The following is a 15,487-nucleotide window of genomic DNA, read 5'->3' on the forward strand; positions in this document are numbered from 1 at the left end:
CGGGCGGCGCGCTGCGGTGCCCGCTGCAGCAAATCAGCGCGGCGACGTGCTCTGCCCCGGGGAGCGGGGGGGGGATGCGAGCCCGGGATGCGAGCCCGGGATGCGCCCCGAGAGCCCGGCGCAGCCTCGCGCAGCCGCCCCGAAACGGTTAAGAGGCGACCTGGCGGCGGAGGAACACAAACACAACGGGGTGTGGGTGTCGGGCAGGGGGAGGGAGCGCTGCTTCTGCATGGCGGTGACTATTCCCCTTCCAGAAATTTCTTGGGAGTGTGATGAAATCTGGTGTTTTCTCCGTTTTGTTCCCCCCCCCCCCCACGAGGGGCTACTTCCCCTCCCCGCACCCCGGCTCTCCTGCTCCTCTGTCCAGGAGAAAAGCAAGGGCAGGACCTGGTCCTGTCAGAGCAACACCTGCTTTGCTATTTTTTCCAAACTATCCCAGAGACACAAGGAAATGGCAGAGTACCCACGCGGCCGGGAAATCACAGCTCTCCTGCCCCTGGCCCCATCGCCGCAAAGCCCTGCCGCACCAGGGTGCCGGGCCAAGCGAGCAGGACCCTCCTTTGGGCATGCGGGAGATGAACGCTACCTCCTCTCACTGCCGCCAAATGCTGCACAAACCAGGACTGGTAGTACAGGAGTGCTGGTTTACGGGATGAATTGTGGAAAAAGTGTGCGCTCTCGGTAATAATTGTGGAGCCCACTAATGGTTGGATTTTTACACCAGCTCTCTTCCTTCAAGTTAGACATGTTCTCTGCCTCAGTTTCCCCATCAAGAAACTACTAAAAGTATCCCCCACAGATATCATAACTAAGCAGTGTCTTCAGGGTACGTACCTGACAAGCGCTGGGAAAGAGGATGCCCCAAATTCATGCAACCCTATTGCCTTTTCAGTTTCTGCTTTTTTATCAGTCACAAAAAATCTCCCAGAGAAGTCACCCCATTTCACTGAAGAGTGACCTGAGATATGGTGTATCAAACCCGGCCAAGTCACTGTCAGCCCAGCGATCGCAACTGGGGAGCTCTCAGTGCTGCGGCTGTATTTAATCTCTTAGATCATGTTATCATATTAAATATTTTTCCTTTAGCTACATTTTATTGAGTTTAGTTTTATTTTATGGAAACAGACACAGGCAGTCACACATCAGTGTGGGGAACTGAGTTTGAACCTCTTCTCTTTTTTTGGCTCCAAAAACAAAGGTATTTGATGCTTGAGTTAACAGAGATCTCTTCCACCTGGCAGTAGTAGGTCACTTATCCTTCCCTCACATAACTCATCTCATGGAAGAAAACCAGAATTTAAGGAACGCTTCACTGCAGTTAGATCTTAACCTTTACCTAGGAAACTCTGCTGGATGACTAAAACCAAAAGCCACTGTTCGTGTTTCAAAACCATTTTTGAAATCCCTCAGAAGACTTGCTCTGTCTAGGTAGGCTTAGATCCACCATCTGCAGCCCTAACAGGGAAATAATTAACTAATTGGTGCGTAACTGGCTTCAGTTGTCGTTGCGTATAGTAAGATTAAACAATCTGCAAACAATGTTATGAGTCTTGATGATTTCGCATGCTTCCTGGCTTGATTAAAAAAGGAAGAAGAGACCTGGCAAGGAGTGATTTCTCAATGCAGACTGATTGGTTTAGATACTTTGCAAAAGCAGAAGATATCCCTATTGTTGCTTTTTGCCCTGCACACTGACTACGGCTCTGTGGTAGGTTCCCAGCACCAATCCATAAAACAAGGAATTTTACAAGCAGTGCATATCAAGCAGAGCCTTTACACATATGAAGCTGCTAAATCCCGGAGTCCCTGGACAGAACCAAAGATACCTCCAAATTAGCGCATCAGTGAAACTCGTGGCTGTTGTGCATAGACCGCTAGCAACACAGCAGTGCCAAGACAAAAAATCTCTGCTCAGTCTCACCGTAATCCACACTTCTCAGGCAGGTATGAAAGACTTCCCTTGGACAGAAGAGTGGTCCATGTACACTTCATACCCCATTTGTGTATGAACCATGGTGATGACTTCTTTCCTTCATTGTTGGCAGGGATTTTCCTAGTGCCAAACTTCAGGTCTCCACCTACTTCCGCAGGCTACCAAAACAATCCCTATCATCATTTTTCCTGCTTAAATTCACACTTCATTTTGAAAAAGTGTCTCTTCAGATCTGGCCCATATAATTGGATTCCCTCACACCACTTCAGAGCTATTTTAATTCAGGAGAACTAGAACCCGTGGTTTTGTTGGTGATAATGAGAACAATACATTCATGTCAGAACTGGAACAGAACTGGAGCTAAGAGATGAACCTATTTATAAAGTTAGAATGGGATAAGAACATCTTTCAGCCTGCAGTAACTTATCCAGTGGATCTTCCCAGTGCTGAGCCAGGCAAGGGACACAGGCAGCACCTGGCTTTAAGCTGCACATGTGTCTACTTAGAATTGCACAAAAAGTTTAACAAAATCCCTGCCAGCAACACGTGGATACAGAACTAAAATGGTAATTGATAAGAAATGCTTTTCTACAACCAGAATTTAGATTATGCGTTCAGCAAGAAGTGGACCAGAATTAGGACTCATCAGCTGGCTGTCAATAGACTGAGGGTGGGAACTATTTCTTTGCTACAGAGCTAAACCTGAACCATCAACTTCATGTTTAGTGACCAGAGTGGAAGGCACAGATACATATAGCACTGCCTGGATCCAAAAAGGGTGAGATGTGCACAGGTCAGAGCCCTTGGCATCAACAGCAGGATACTGCAGTGTTGGAGAAGAATTTTTCTGTGATTGTGAACAGAAGCAGGATTAAGAGCAATAAGTAGAATTTCCTTCCCTTCAGAGCACTGTCCATGGCAAACCTCCTTCTGCCATAGGATGTTACTGAAATGATTACAGATCCTGAGATGTTTTAGCGAGGTCACACAAAGTTTGCTGTTGATGGCACAGCCACATGCCAACTGGGCTCATCAGTACGTGCCCGTTAAGTAGTTCTGCTGGAGGTAATGGTCCATATATGTAAGAAGTATGGGTTAAGGAGTCACTAAAATAAAGTTAGCTGGCTGCCTTCAACTCATCCTGACCCAGCCGATGAGCTCTGGATGAGGTCAGAGGTAACAACATTTAAGGCTTTTTAGGTAAATGTACTTGAATCCACCTGACAGTCCAGAAGAGCTCAGAAGTATCCACTACATCCTGTCACAGGAAGGATCACGCACTGCCGTAAACTGCAGGGCTGTCATTTAATAGTCCTGCTGAAGGGCAGAGGTAGAAATCATTCAAAGAATATTTAATGTTAAGAAGTTCAGAGATGGAGCTAAAGTAGTCGCCAGTTCTACTCTAAGTGCAGTGACTTTGAAGACCCTTCTGAATGATTATTTTCTTCAGAACGTAGCTCTGCATCACTCCACGTCAACGCTTGGTGGGACACATTGAGGACAGTGCCAGATCTGCAGCTTGGTGCTGCAAGATCCTGACATTTAGCGCTTTATGCAAACAACAACATAAAGGACGATCATTGGGTTTTGTTCCTAGCTAATATGTTCTCAGCATTAGCAACAAAAATAGAGAGGATGCTATTTTAAATGTTTCATTAATATGTCTCAAAGCTCTAAGGAGTGATGGGGAGTTTTTGCCGGAGTGCTGCAACCCAAGGGCAGCCAGCAATTACATTTGAGTGAAGAGGCTGTCAATAACTGAGCGACGGGCCAGAGTAGGCTCTGCTCTAGTCCCTTCCTGCTCTCTTGTGCTGACTCTTGCACAACGCATTTTCTGGGCTGCAGATCTGCTCAGAGGCAGCTCAGCTGAAACGGCCATGAGCTGGACCAGCCTGAGAAACACTTAAGACCATTTCAGGTCCATCACTGTCCAGAGTCTAGGTGGTACATAGACAGCTTTGTCCTTGCTGTCTCTTGCTCTGTGCCTTTGGTGCTTTCTCTTAGGAGATGCAAGACGGTGATGAATTACTTTTTTTCTCAGGTCTTTAGCCTATAAAAGAAATCAATAAACTGGTAAAAAGACAATAGTGTCTTAAACTGGTGCAATTTAAGTCTGGATCCAGTACTTGTAACAAAAGAAACCCCGCATCCCAGCATGTCACATAATGTTCCAGCTTCCTTGCAATTTCTTATAGAAGTCTTGAAATACCTGGGTTTATGAGGGTTTTTTAAATCATCAGTCAAAATATTTGGGTTGTTCACAGGGACAAGAACTGGGTTTTGAGATGTGTTGCTAAGCTTCTGCTCAGCTGCCTCTGTTTCACTTTCTGCTCAGCAGAAGTGTTTTTCATGCGCACTTTTGCTCAAAGCCTGAGCTTATCATGAGTCTTAGGTGACAACCATGTGATATGAGTCAAACGAGTGGGTGAAGGAATCGAATCAGGTGAAACGTGCTTTACACTTGCTTCCCTTCTTGGGAATGAGGAGGCCTTTGAGTCCTGTTAAATGAGCCATTTTGTGGGAAATCCTAAAGCTGGTCCTACTATTAGAAAACAATTTTCCATTTCAGCTCTTCAGCCTCTGATGTGCAGAATGAAGGACATCAGCTTTCAATTACCCTGTGTGTCCTGCAGAAGCCAGCGCTACCCATTTCTTCTTGCAAATGAACGCTGGTGGGATCTAGCCCCATTGCAGATGAGGGCCTGCTGGCCACTTTGCCTTCGTGTGGCACGAGGTAGATAGGACTCGGAGCAAGGATGCTCTAAGGAAGGAGTCCTCACCCGTGGTCCCTCAGTAAACCTGAGCCTGACAAGGATCCTCTTCGTTGACCATCCTAGAGATATTTGGCACTTCCACAATCCCATTTGAGCTCATTAACTAAAGCAGGTAACAGCAGGTAAGAACCAATCTGGATTTGCTCCTGGCTCTTCAGCAGTGAATAATTTCTCTTGGTTCTTTAATGTTATTTTTGAACCGTAAGGATCGTAAAAATGAAGGCTCTATTCCTGCCATTGACCTAGAAAAGTCTTTTGATTCTTTCCAGTGGGACTACATTCAAGTGCTGGGAACCTTAAAATTGGGTGTTTCTCTCCTCTGGGGGATGTAGTTGGTGCATTTTCATTCCTTCTTTAAGATGTGGCTGGTGAGGCTCACGAGACCCTAAAACTCTGGCTGACTCCCAGCGTTCCTGCAGCGGAGCAGACTCTTATAGGACTTGCATTGAAGCAGTGCCAGCCTACCCCCAGTTTCAGGCCTACCACTTTTCAGCCTATGCAGCTAAATTTGTCTCCCTTACAGCGTTGCTGGTATTGCAGCTGGCATTATTAATCCCATTTCATTAACTGATCTTCTTAATGGACTGGAAGACAAAAGGAAAGACAGTCTTGAGACTACAGTGTGGCTGGGCCTCAGGAGATCTATTTTCAGTTCTCATGTCTGCCACAGGCTTCCTGCATGACCTTGGGAATCATCTCTCTTAGGTCTCTGGGTCTGCTTGGTCTACTTAAATTTGGGGCACCATCTGCTTTTAGGCTTTATTTCTGCTGCACCCAGCATAACATCCAGCCACGCCAGCAAAGGAGCCTCCTGTATTCTTGTAATACATGTTGCATGCAAGCGTTAAAGGCTGTCATTCCTAGAGCAGTGGAGATCAAGCAAGACCGTAAAGAACTGGGATTGCTTTCCCCTTGGAAATGGTTAAACCCTGCCTGGTGCTGAACAGGGACACTGGGGAACAGAGGAATCTCCCCTCTGGAGTCCAGGCCTGGACTGTCCTGCTCTGTGTCCAGGTGCTGGGCTAAGGCAGCTCCGCTCTGCCTGCATCCCCCGGTGAAGGTATGTCCACAGAAACGCCCCGAGCCGCGCTCCCAGCCTCACGGTGGCAGCCCCCCCTCCCTGCCCTATTGGGATCTGGCCCAAATTTTGGAGCTCTGAGTGCTGATTCAGGGGCTGGGATGCTTTGGCCGAGGGCGAACGTGACGACAAACTGTGCAAGCGCGACTGCAAATTAAACTAACAGCCTGCAGGCAGAGCTCAGGAGACTGAGGTTTCTTCTGCGGCACAGCCACCAGCCTCTTAGGCAGCCTGGGAGTCTCAGAGGAATGTCAGGGCTGGTGGATGGGCTGTGGTTTGCCCCGTTTCTGCCATCTCCTTGGTTCCCGCACCCAGCAACCCTCCCACTGGCCCAAACCAGGCAGGTGGGTGAAGGAGCAGAGCAACCTATCAGAGACCAGACCCATCCCTGGCCCCCGTTCCCCAAACAAGTTGCTTTCTTGGAGCCCCTCAGCCTCGACACCCCCGTGTCTCCTTGCCCCTGCCCCGCCACGGGGCCGGGAGGGTGAATTCATCCGTGGCGGAGGTGTGCAGGCACTGCTGCCGTGCAAGCACCGGCTCGACCGGCACACGATCGTCATGGCAACCGCCGCTTTCCCCAGAAAATAACAACGGATCGCTCATACATTTTCCGCAGAGATCCCCATCAGCTAAAAGGCAGGCTAATGCCGAAAAATACATGGCCGAGCTGCCAGAGAAGGAGGGAGACAGGCTGGGTGGTGGCCGTCTCCATCCTGCGTGACAGCATCCCTGCGACGGGGAGAAGGGCTAAGGACCGCGGGAGAGGAGGCAGCGAGCTCGGACGTCTCCCGTAGCAATGCTAACGGTGCTGCGCGTAGTAAAAGGCTGGCTAGCAGTTCTTAGAGAGAATTGCATTAGTATTGTCTAAGGGGAAAAAAAACCCAAAAGCAGTAATGAAGCATTTAAAATACTGGTATGTAAAACATGAACGTCAGTACAAGGCTGTGGGAGGGGAAAAGCAAAGAGAGAGCATGATCCGGGCTCTTGTCAAAGCCAAGGTGAACACTGAGGCTAGGAAAACACTTTGGACAGGGAAGACAGTGCTCTGTTTTTTAAATTTTGTTATGGACCACTAGGGTAGGAAGAATTAGATCAGGAAATGATGTGCCAGAAGTGTTGCCTGGAAAGTGGTCAGAATTGCGTTTGCTGGGGAAAAGCACAGGGAAAATGGTTTTGTGGGGCATTTCAGGACAACGTCTGGAAGAACAGCCATGCAGAAACCGAGCGATGGCAGGAGCGGTGGGGGCGGCCCTCCTCCAGCACGTGCCCTCGCACGGGGCACGAGGAAGAGGAAGGGCACAACCAGGAGGTACCCTTAGCAAGGCCAGACAAACCTCCAGCACCAAATCAGCAACACACGCCATGAAAACCCACAGCCAGCAACCAGCCCATTAGGGACTTCCACCAGTCACCCCTACAACCAGGTATTTTATACACGTGGATGCAAAATGAGGACAAGGGGGGAAAAGAAAAAGCAGACCCCAGAGAAGTTCCCTGGATCTGAATATCTGAGAAAAGGCGATTTCATTTCCCATTCTGAAGGCCAAAGGATTAAAGATACATGAAAAAGATTACTCTGAGTTTAGAAGACCAAACTAAAAGGACTACAGAATTCAGATTTGCATGATGTTACAGTGAAACCCCAAAAGCTCCATTTTCCTGGTTGCTCCCACAAAGGAAAGACAGGCCACTAGCCCTGGGATGGGTGTGAATCTGGGAAAAGCTTCCTGACTCAGTTTCCCAACTGTGAAATGAAGACGACTCCTCTCCTCTCAGCCCTGTCGCAATGAATTCATTAAAAAATATGAGCTGCAGAGAGGGATGCGGTAATATCTTAGGCAGCACTGTAAGATGATGGAAAAAATTCATAGAGTAAGATCTTATGAGTAAGGATAGCAGAATTTGGTACTGAAAATGCACTCAGCTGGTTTCTCTGCCCACCAGTATCAGCCAAAGCAGCATTCACCCTTCTGGGCACCTTAACAACATTTTCCCCTTCAAAGGCCATTAGTGACTTTATGCCAGTGTGGCAGAGGTGGGGGAAGCGCACCGTCACCTTGGCAGCTGCCACCAGTGCCGCAGAGGCACGAGGAAGGGTTGGGTCCTTTTCAGAAGAAGAAAACTCTAATAAAAGGAGCGATTGCTCAGAAAAGAGGGTGGAGGAGCAGACATGACCACTGTGAGAAATTGGACTAGGCAGAGCATCCGTCTCCTGTAGGAGAGCAAACCGAATGTCCCCAAATGCAGCTATAAATGGAATACAGCAGGAAGAAAGTATCTGTTACTCCGTGAAAGTCTCAGCTCCCAAATATGTCAAAATATTTAACCCTGATGCTCTCCAAGTCTTCTAGAAGGAGAATTGCGCTCAGTGGAACATGAGGTATAGCGCGAATTTGAATACATATTTAAAACTGAATTATTTTCACATCTTTATCAATTAGTAAGCAGCAGGAAAGTTCACTGGGCAAAACTGAATTAGGGAAGATGCTTTCTTCATATTACAGTACATTCAGCCACTCTGCTTCAATAATGAATTGTGCACGGATATGGTGGAAGTAGCAGTAATTTCAGAGTAATACTACAGATATGCAGGGGTACAGAAATAACCCTCATCCCAGAGCACTGCCTATGAACAGAGCAAGGTGGAAGAATAACAGACTACATTTTCTGCATGAATAGTGAATTCCCTTGCAACAGGTTGGGCTTTTGCAGAAGTTGGGGGATTTCAAAGAAAATAGTAAAATAAGACTGGGTAAGCATTGCAAAAGGACAGCTGGGATTTTTGAACTACTTTCCCCATGTGTTTCACTCCTTGCAAACATTCAAGTATGTGGGGCATTGCTGGAAATTCCTGACTGGCACAAGTACCACCAAACATCCCTTTGTACTTGTAACTGTGTCAGATACCTGATTCGAAATAAAAACACCCAAGCAAACCAGGAACAAAACCACAATATTCCCAAGTCCCATCTAAAGCTCTTGTATATCACATGCCAGATACTTCATGTCTTGCAAATGAATCAGAGAGAAAACATAATGGTATGACACTATTTTTAGATTACATTTAAATCCAAGAAAACCACAATCTCTTTAAATACAATCAGATCCAAAAAAAGAAAAGCAAAATGCAATACATTGTTTTGGATGAACCTCATTTTTCACAGGACGTGTTGGATTTAGTAAGCTGTTGCTGAATCCCTGGCAGGTTTTTGAGACCTGCTGGTCTCCCTGCAGCTGCAGGTTTGGGCTTCGAAAACCTCGGCCTCTGAGTGTCCCCAACTCTGCAGCAGGAAAGCTCCAAGCCGAGAGACTGTGGCCCTCTCTAGATTAGCTTGTCTAGTACTGGGGGCCACAAGAGATGAGGGTGTGCTTCATTCTGGAAACAACACCTACTACCTCTTCCAAAGAACTTGCTTTCTAATTTTTTTTTTTTTCCTCCTTTTTGCAGGTTGCCTGACATTTAAAGTGATCAAAGTTTCCCACGAACCACAGCTTCTAAGTTCCGGATAAATATAGCCCTGATGCTCTGCATGTGTTTGTTTTCCGCAGGTTGCAAACCTGCAGGCGAGACCTACTTATTTGGGGAAAGGGAGGACTGCTGCATGTCACCATGTGCTCCAGCAATGGGTGCAAAGCGAGAACCAGAGCCTGGGGTGCAGGGTGCAGGGCTGGGGGCATCCAGCCCCGCTCCGGCGCTGCGGCACACGCACTGAAATGCAGCCCCGGGTGGCACGGGGAGGCAGAGTAGCCCTGGTCCCGTCCCCTCCCTCGCACGCCTGCTCAACCCAGTGCCATCTATTTTGGCCTCCCAATTAGCCTGCAAGTAAATGTGGCAATTACTTTGCACGTTTGACGTCTTGGAAGCCCTTCGGCACATTTCCCCAAAGCTAAATAATTAATGACAGGGTCTGATTAATGTGAATCTTGCAGAACCGTAGAATGGTGTGGAGTGACGTTTATTTTTACCTCTCCATGCCTGAGATAGGGCTTTGTTGCGAGGCCAAGGATGGATGGCTTCCCAGCCTTGGAAATGGAAAAGCAGGTTTTCTTTGTTTTGAAAAAGGTTCCCACCCCATTTTATCCTCACATTGCCACTGGCAGAAGCAGCCTTCAAAACTAGAACACTTTGCAAGTGGTGGAGGATGAGAAAACGCTTCTTTTCTGTGCTGCCATGGATCACTTGCCACCTTTCCAACGTGACAACGAGAGGCGGGTGACATCATGGTGCAAGATCCCTCCCAGCAGCCCGGCAGCAAACATCCCGGTCATGGTGGAAGGACCCCAAACCACTGTCCCTTGGGGGATGCCTTTTCTCAGAGGTGGGTGAGACCACTGAATCAGTGACTGATGTCTTGCCTCAGACCTGCGCTGTCTTTCCCCAAAAATGACTTGCAGCTTCATGATCAATTCATTGGTTCTTCACCTCCTACCCCAAATGGCTGCACGGTGGTCGGAGAGCTGGGAAATAGCAACTCAAGCGGACTCCAGCAACGCAGGCAGGTGCTTCATGCCAAGGCAAACCCTTAGGTCACCAGAAGAATAATACTGAGTGTTTTTGCCTACTACCACCGATCTTTCAACCACTTTGAAATACTCGGTGAACCTCAAAACACTCACGCAACCAAGAGGGGAACGGATAAGGAAGCAGAGTTTGGTCTGAGTGGCTTCAGGAGACAACGAAAGACTCAAAATGGCCATCAGGGAAGATGACTTCAACCCAGGAGTTAAAGGGGTGAGCACTTTCTGGTGCTGCCATTCATTAATCCATCACTCTGAAGACCAAAAGGGCCCTGGTGATCTAAAAGAGGAGAAGCTTTCGCTGGTCTGACACGGCTGCTGTTGCCACACCGGCTGCTGAGGCAGCACCAGCCAGGCACCTCGAGAAGTTGTCCCCTAAAGGGATTTCCCCCTCACCCCATGTTTTGTGCAAAAGGGAGGTAAATGACCCCTTGCAAGGAGAAGCACGTATTTTGGAAATCATCTGCTTTAAGTCTGTGCCCGGTTTCCCCTCATCCAACACGTGTTTCCATGGAAGCAGAGGAAGGGACGGGCAGCCTGCGGCTGCAAATCAGAGCCGATTTCACTGCCTGCTCCTGAGTCTGAAGAGACAAATGGATCATTAAAAATAAAAGAAAATTGAAATTAAAAAAAAGCCCTTTTGATGGTAGATATCTGATACTTAGCGTTGCACTGTGGGGTTTAGGGACTGGGAACCAAATGCATCACAGCTGAACAAAACTGAACTTGGGGTTGTTCTCAGAGCAAATGGAGTGTATCTCGAATAAAATGATTTTTGCTCTTTTGTTGATCACATTGGCATAGTGATTGTGTGAGCAGAGAGAATGGCAGTGCAGCACACAAAAGGAGTTATATAAATGGATTAAAATTTTTTTTCAGCATGCTTTGGAGGAGTGCGTTGCAGAGACAGACTGAAATAATGACTTGCGTTGTTGGAAAATGGAGGGTTTATCTGTCGATCCAAACCTGGTTCTGATCTCAGGAGTCAGTCTCCTGAAGTCAGTCTTATTAATGTGCCCTTTGAGCAGAAACTGTCTGTATAGGACTATCAGCTCAAACACAAAGTTACCCTGCTACTAGACAGCATCTTTGGGCATAACTGTATTCAAACGCTACATGCAATTCCTAACAGTTTGCAAGCCCATTGCAAATGTGTCTTCTTGCCACTGAGCCAGGTACATTTCACTGGGAGTAATTACTGCATATCCTTAGGTAAGAGCTGCTTTTTACCCAAAATGTTGCACTCGACTATTTGAATGCAGCTGCTCTGCACAGTTGTTTTGGAGCTACGGAGCTAAATCTACTGAAGCGCCGTGCGCTCGTGCCCAGCAAGGTAGTGGGGCTGTTCTGCATGTGGCAATAACGTAAGCAAACACAATATGTCCTTTCTGCATTTACCCCCCCCACCCCCCAGCAGAAGACAACGTGCCTGTTTTGCAGCAGTCTGGCTTCTCCCAAGAGGCAGCAGAATTTCTCACCAGCTTTGTTTTTCCTTTTGAGGACACCAGGGAAAAAAGAATTAGGTCCACTCACAAGAACTACCAATTATGGAAAGTATTTGCAGACCCAATTGAGGGAAAAAAGCTTGAATTTTCACTGCTTGTGAGATATCCTCCATGCAGCTCTGTGTAATGGATTTGGAGCTGTTGATTATAGCTGCCTGAACGCTGAATTTCTGACTACTGTGATCAATACTGTATTGAATATCGATACCCATGACCTAACAATACTCCATGTGAATCTACTACTTAAGTTTAATAGAGGACTTTCAGGAGCAAAGCAGCAAAGATGGAGAAAACAGGTCAGATCAACTGGAGTTTGTCAGCTACAACACCCAAACAGGAAAATCTATGAGATGAGAATAAATCTATCAGGAAACACAAAGGGATTTAGCTTTGACTTCCCACTGTCTCTAGGGAAGAGGTGGTTGCATGGGGGAACAGGCAGAAACTCCAGTAACCGCTGCAATGTTTAAGGTTACCACTAGGTAAAAGCAAGATTTTTGGTAAGACAGATACATATATGCTGTGTTAAAAACCCGTTCTCGAGAAGCTTTCTTCTGACTGGTAAAACAGACAACGGCTTGGGTTGAAGAGGGCTGGTTTAGTACTGAGTTGCCAGAACTGGAGCAGCTGGGTTTGGTGGGCAGCCCCTGGGGTCCATGCCGAGGGGGCAATGGCAGAGCCCTGCCAGGGAGACGCCAAAGACAGGGCCCAGATGGGGCGATCGGGCAGAGGTGCAATGAGTGTACGCCTGGGACCAGTCCTGTTCTGAGAGCTCCCAAAGGCCCCAGATAACTCCATGCCAAAAAATCCCAACAAGCAAATGGCAATATCAGCAAAGGCAGCATTCTTGCCTTTTCTGTCCTGTGAAATTTATTGCTAAAAAGGGTTTTAAGCCAGCAGACCCAGACAAGGCAGACCCCTGCAAACATACCTCTATACACGGACTGGAGGCACAGGCTCCAGTGGTGCTGAGTGCCAGCATCACAGAAGGATCTGCAGGGAGCAAGGAAGTATTGGGCTGGTTTTCTCCTCTAGTTAGTGCTTGCTTTCCTCCTTCATTCCACCAGCTGTGATGATCCTGGATTTGTTTTTTTTTTTTTTTAATGCAGACATCAAATCACAGGAGCGATTTGTGGCTTAATTCTACTCATGCCATTGAGGAGCAAGCCATTGATTGTCCACTCAGACCTATGGCCTGAAGGTGAAAGGCTCAGTATCCCCTTTCCAACCCTGAGACCACAAGGACACGGCTCTTAAAGATTTACAGATGTGCAATTCAGCAAGGAGAGAACAGTGCTCCTAAATCCATGGACCAAATACAAATGAACTAGAAGACAAGCAGAAAAACAGTGCAGGTGAGTCTGGAGGATATCAGAAAAACATTTGCTGCTAGCCAGTGAAGAAGATTGATTTGCAAAGCCACATAGCAGAGTCCACTGGGCAGGAAGCAGCTGAAATGCATTAGGAATTGGCTCAGGGAGAAGGAGAAAGCTGTCAGTAAAATCAAACTGAGTGGCAAAGAGAGGAGGAAGGAGGAGGCTATCACGGTAGTATTGGAGCCCTTGGTGTTTACCTTGTGCTGGATATCAGTGACCTTGAGAATGATGCCATTATCTAACGATGCCAAATTGTAGGAGGCACAGAACAAATTAATTACAAATGGTAGATTAGGCTTACGGTCTGATAAGCAGCTCAGGGAGTTCAATGAAGAGAAGTTTTAACGAGATTAAGTGACAAAGCCATCACTTAGACTAAAGCATTAAACAGACTACAGACTAGGAGAAAGAACTGGGGGCGAATGCAGAGAACTATTAAAACCATCTGTGTTATTAAAGAGAAGAGTAAATAAGGCCTGTGCCTCTCAGAGTGAAATGGGGATGATAGTAAGACGTGCTGGCACTGTTGGCGGGAACTCTTGCCTTGAATGCACCGTACGCAGCACGCTGAGTCAGTCTTGGGGGGAAATCAACGGTGTACAGCAAGGGGAAACCCAGTGCACGTTCAGGAGGAACATGAGGAGCAAAGCATTAACTGATTTGGCATGAATTACCACAAGGAAAAGGCCTGAAGAAGGTCCAGGAGGCCTGGAGTTACTGGGGGAAAGCAATGGGTTGAAACTGGAGTGGAGGGGAGGAGAACTTCAGACTTGCCTTCTTCAAGACAGAGTGCTCAACAGGGCAATGAGAGGCCAGTGAGGGCAGAGGGTGTTCGATGGCAGTGATCACAGAAAGAAACAGGCTAGAAGTTAATATTTCTGGCCAAAAAGGGCAGCTCTTAATAATAGCTAGTGCTAATGATGAATAACTAAAGCAGACCATTTGGTCTTCTAGCCTTTAAGGTCTTCAGTTCCTCTAATGCACAGGAGAAGCATCATTTTTAGTAAGTGGCAGGAGGAATCGTACACTCGCATGGGTTGGCCATGCTTTGTCTCCTACTGAAGTGACCACCTCCTTCTCCACGAGCTGTATTTAAAGCTGAGTGCAAATATAATGGGAACTGTAGCAGCTTCCAATGAGGCTGATGGGGGTGTAAAGGCAGTCCCTGTTTCATGGTGCAGCAAACAGTTTGGCAACTCTGTGCGAGGGTAAAGGTGGGTAGGTGAAGGCCACTGTCCATGTTAGCTTTAAGAAACGGGCCAAAACAGTTCCTGAGGAAGAGGAGAGAGTCACCACATCTTTCAAGAGAAGTGGGCAGACTTCTGCATTTCTGTTTTATAAAGCAAGTATCAGACATGTTTCCTCAGCTTTCCTTTTCGTGACGGGATGGATACTGTTGGGCTCCAAGCAGACCATAAAGCCCTCCCCTACTTGTGGCTTGCCCCGGAGCAGGTGCCACCTGGCACGCTCTGACAGGACATTGATCTCAAGGAGCCCCGGGGGTTCGCGCGCCCCAAGAGCCTGCTCACGTGTTGCCCAAGGCCAGCTGTGGCCCCATGGAAGCCTTGCAGCAGGCTATCCACTTGGGGGATGTGTTTTATACCCTGGGGGGCTGGGAGAGAAAAGTTAAGCAGAAAGGAGTTTTTCTGAGAAAAGAGCAGATGCGCCCAACCAAGAAGTTGGAGGGACTGAAAAAAGGAGTGGGCAACAGGTAAACCGGGGTTGACCCTCAGCTAACACAAAATGGTGGAATTTGCTGATCTCTTGCATTAAACAATCCTCCTTAGACTGAAACTCATACTGCAAACCCTCCGAGGAGAGGAATCTTACTGTGTCCTTGTGTATCACCTAACACAAGATCCTGATCTTGACTGGGCCTCCAGACACTGCAACTAAAATAATATCTAAAAACAATAATCAGCATAGAGCGTTTTTTCTTGTGAAATCAGGGAGCAATTTGTGCATGTTAAGAAACATGTCTAGCAATTCAGTCTTTCAAAGTCATCTGCTATTCCCCTGATTTCTCTAGTAATTTAGATTATCCAAATGCAGATCCCTTGGTGCCCTCCGAGAATACAGAATTTCAGCAAGTATTTACATCCTCTTTCTTCTTATTCTGGTTTGAAATATGCTGGGAGAACTCAGAGGGGTACCTCAGCTTTTTGCAGATTTGTCACTTCGGTCAGCAAAATTGAAATCCTGCAGGTGTAAAAGATAAGAGCGTATTGCATGCTCACCTTTCTGAAAAGACTGAAACTCCCCTAGCTAAATCTTGTTAAAATCAAAACAAAGCAAAATAAAAT

General features: G+C 47.2%; 1 protein-coding gene across 1 annotated transcript in view; it reads right to left on the bottom strand.

Moving 5' to 3' along the window:
* Positions 1-15,487, bottom strand: part of RTN1 (reticulon 1) — a 123,867-nt gene that overhangs the window by 18,928 nt on the left and 89,452 nt on the right. The window lies entirely within an intron of this gene.

The sequence above is a fragment of the Apteryx rowi genome, unplaced genomic scaffold (assembly GCF_003343035.1).
Source record: "Apteryx rowi isolate R43461 unplaced genomic scaffold, aptRow1 scaffold_710, whole genome shotgun sequence".
Taxonomy (NCBI): Eukaryota; Metazoa; Chordata; class Aves; order Apterygiformes; family Apterygidae; genus Apteryx; species Apteryx rowi.